We start from the raw sequence: 4,567 nt of genomic DNA, 5'->3' as shown, positions 1-4,567 counted from the left end.
TATATGACAGTTGATATTGATGTCGATAATAATAATATCTTAATTGTCCAACAGTTACACATTTACAGGACAATATAAAATTTTATTCACAATACTAATCCAAAAACGAAAATTAAAATGAACAAAAAAGAAAAACTAATTCTAATCACCTACTTCAAGTACACGTTAGCAATTCTAATAATGTTATGAAGGTTAGTGAAGAATAAATCATCATGGGCACAAATGATATTGAAATTTATGCACATAACATATATTGGGGAATTGAGCATAATGTTAGTTCTTGCTCTTGCTCTGAGAGGTCTAAAAATGGATTGAGATCGTGAAGCTGGCCGTGGTACATTGAAGTTAATTTGTTCAAGAATTTTAGGACAGTCAACTCTCTCATTCACTAACTTGAATAAAAATAGACAAATACATGAAGTAGCCAACTCAGAAAAATACATGTGCTACTTCATAATAACACAGTAGATGTGCTAATAACAAATAAACGTAGTAGCCAATTTGAAATAATATATGTGCTCCAATTGAAATCCTTATCCGATTCAGCCTATTGGTATTATCTGTTTCTGTTTTTCCGTTAACCAGCTAGCTCCCCAACCAACGACAACTCCCAAAAGTCGAAACTTGTGCGAGCTAAGAACTAATGAGATTTTAATTTTTAACGTGTGGTTCCTAGCCAAGTGGATATTATATTTTCATTGCATATATTAGGTTTGTTCTGGTTCTACGAAATTCAGGTTCTAGGACGCCAGGATCATGCGCGGTTGATATAGAGCGTTCTGGTTTATTAAGGATAATTTCAGACTGATGAATCCTCCGTTCTGGTTTAAACTGCGAAATGATCCTAAACTGTTTCGAACCGTTCCTAATCGTTTTTGCTCTCGAGGCTGAACTGTTGAGAACTGTTCCCGTTGCTCATGTGCATTTATGTGGAAATTTGTTCGGGCTATTTGCTAGGATATTTTTTTTTATTTATTTGATTTGAATAATTGATGATTGAGGGTAGATAACATTTGAACTGACTATAAGGATTCGCTACATAACCGAATGGACATGATCAATAGTATTTTATGGTCTTCATCTCTTCATATATACGATAGGTGGCACAGTGGTCTCCTCAAAAGCGTTCTGGTTTAAACAAGTGTCCGAGACTATTTCGGACTGTTTGAGATTTTTTATTTGTACGCATCATGTATTGTGCAGTTTCCAAACGGTTTCGGATGTTAGAACCAGAACAAACCTATTATTAGGTTTGTTCTAGTTCTAAAATCGAGAAATATTTAGAAACTGCGCAGAACATAATGCGAACAGCCCGAGATAATCTCGGACACTTGGTTAAACCAGAACGCATTTTGAGTTGATTACTGCGCCATCTATGGCATATATGAAAAGTTTTGATTTGGCAAGCAGGCAGGCAACTTTGGGTGACCGCAGGGTGACCACATGCGGTAGATTTTCAACACAAATTGAAAATTGCAGTAGATGAATGTTCGCCGGTAGATTTGGATAAGACGCCTTGGCGATAGAATTTTTCATTTCAATGTGAGTAGCGACATCTACAGCAAATGACATGAATTCATTGTTTCTACGTTCTGCCCGCTTCGATACACAGAACACAAAATGGATACAGATCATAAAACATCCATTTCCCGATTGCTTGTTATTGTTTTCTGTATATCTCCGACCTTCGAATAAAAGAAGGACCTTTCATTTCAAACATGGAAACATGTTTGTTTTTAAATCTTGAAATCTAATACTTGAAATAGTTCAAGTGTTCAAAATAACCAACAACAAAGAACCAACTAGTAAGCAACTTGCCAAGAGCTAGATTCAGTCATGCTATTCAGATGTCTTTACAAGCGCCACCTAGTGGTCGAAAACTCAAACTGTCACTTTGTTAGTGCTCTTCAAATATATTGCATTAGACTTCAGTAGATTTTTATTGACACTAGGTAGATTTCTCAAATTGAATGTTGTCACGCTGTTTGGATGATCGTGGCTTCCAATCTTCAGAATCTTTGATATTAATTCGATAGTTTGCGTTGGCTGTCATTAACAAAAATTTCTTGGGTTTTCAAATTAAAACGTCTAACCCTTCAGTTTTGTTAATTTTTTATTCTCTTCGTCATTTTTGTAACTGTTCCAAATGAAAATCAAGTGAAACTGAAAATTATATAATTGATAATGAAGTATTTTTCAGAAGGTTATCAACTCTCGGAATTTTTGATTCCCAACAATGAAAATAAAGATGAAGGTAAATTTTTCAGTAGAGGCAAAATTTTCGTACTTTCAGAGGTATATGAAGTATGCAAACCAAAAGAACAACTTTCGCAGTAATAATAGAGAATATTCAATTATGTTGCCAATTTATTATTATTTATGATGAATTGGCTTTCAAGAAATAAATTTAATTACTTTATTTTGTAAATCCAATTCATTAGATAGAAAATTAAAATAAAGTTATGATAATATAATAATGCTTATATCATATAATCATTTTATATTCTCTGAAACAAATAAGTACACTAAGGATGAATAGAAGTGACTTTTCATATTTTATGTAATCTTAACTTGAACTTTTATTTTTTCAAAATTGTTTGGATTGATATGTGATTTGGTAAGATTTGGTGCGAATCTATAACATTGCTCTATGTCTTGCTCATAAAAAGAGCGCACAAAAGACCAAGATGTACTTTTGCCTTCAAAATGAAATTAATATTTTAAAAAATTGTTTCTAGTGACTTTTATCAAATGACTTGGATCAAAAATACAAACAAGTTTTTTACCACCGAGCTCAAATTCAGATTCTTCTGAAGTGACCCCTAATAACTTTGACAATTCATAAAAGTTAGAGCTCATGTCACTCACAATGCTATCAACATGTAAACCTATAGTGGATAATTTAGAAATGCACTGATTTCAATGAAAAAAAAAGCAATCGGTTGTTTCCAGGGAGATTAAAGTCCTCTAGCCATAATAACGAGAACATTTCTACATATGGAATTCCTTTTATTTGCCTCTCCAATATCTTCGAAACCAATAATTTCATCACATCCTGTATACAAAAAAAGGATTTTAAAGCCATCTCATCTATAGATATCACACATCGCTTGTCCTGTTCGAGCATTGTTTTAATTTTAATTTCAAATGCCTCTTTCTTAAATAGCATAATTTTAATGAATACCGAGTTAGGTAGGTACCTTTTGTAACTAACTACCTATCTCATTATGTTTGCTCAGTGCTCACAGACTAATGGAGACAACTAAGCCCGAGAATAACGTGGAGACAACCAAGTCGACGCATGCGTTTACGAAAAAGGGACACAAAATGGCCGTCTTTGTCGCTTCTCTGTGGTAGGTATTCTCGGCTCTAGCCTCGAGAGAAGTTTGTTTTGGTTCACAATTCTGTACAGTTCGATCATGCGCAGTTATTAAAATGTGTTTTGGTTCAGTCAGAATCGTTCACAAAGTGTTTTGGTTTTCTCCGAACCGACTCGGACCTATTCCAGAACGGTAATTATTAGTTCGTACATTTGAATAGGGACCGTTTAGAACTTCGAATTTGCTCTTGCGCACTAATAAAATTTTACATTTGCGTTGTGGATTTTGGTAGTAACGTTTTCTTAATCTCATTTTTATTCGTATTTTAGTTGGTGTTTCATTTAGTATTTTATCTACAATACTGTCTCCGGTAAAAGAAAGAAACTCGGAGAGTTCAGGGATTATATATCAACATTATTCTTATACCATAACAGATAGACGTGAAATGTATGTAGCAATAATAATAATCATTATTATTATCACATCTATTACCATTCCAAAAATTTATTCTTGGCATGTTTTTGTCAAATTCATAAGTATAAGATTACAAAAAGAGGACAATATATTTTCAATTTAATTTTGAATAACCGGAGATAACGTCTTATTTAATTCCTGTTACTCTCATTTCTTCAAAAACATCATTACACTTTAATTATATATTTGCTTAACTTTTTCACTCTTGTCTTCAAACTTAACTCAAAAGTCCAATGATCATTATACCAGAGTAGAGGTACCTAACCTCCAATCTTTGTTTATAGTTTATACACTTGTCAGAATAATGTTTTTTTATGTTTTGGTTTTTTACTTGTTCGGACCGTTCCAGAACTGTTCTGTGACTGTAATGTTCTGCGCATTGATTCGGTGTCGATACGTGACGGTTCAATAACAGTTCGAAATACAGAACCAAAACAAACCTGATGAGACGAGAACGATTCGAGTTGGTTCAGGACAGTTTTGGATCATTTCACAGTCGAAACACGAAACCAGAACAGAGGATTCATCAATCCCTTAGACAAATCAATCCGATCGTATCCTCAAAAAAACAACGCGCAATATTAACTGCGCATCAATACTGACGTCCTAGAATCTGCATTTTGTAGAACCAGCAGAAACCTATTACATTTTCGTGGGATAATACAGTACGAAAAATATTTTCATGTTGGCAATACTTGCCATTATTACTAGTTGCACCACAAGACAGTAAATAGTAGGTATGGTATAAGTAAGACAGATGACAGACACAAGAC

Source organism: Leptinotarsa decemlineata, unplaced genomic scaffold, assembly GCF_025532065.1.
Source record: "Leptinotarsa decemlineata unplaced genomic scaffold, Ldec_3_MD MMD2_tig00026314_RagTag_RagTag, whole genome shotgun sequence".
Taxonomy (NCBI): domain Eukaryota; kingdom Metazoa; phylum Arthropoda; class Insecta; order Coleoptera; family Chrysomelidae; genus Leptinotarsa; species Leptinotarsa decemlineata.
The sequence above is the reverse complement of the archived record's forward strand: the minus strand, read 5'-3'. Positions refer to the sequence as shown.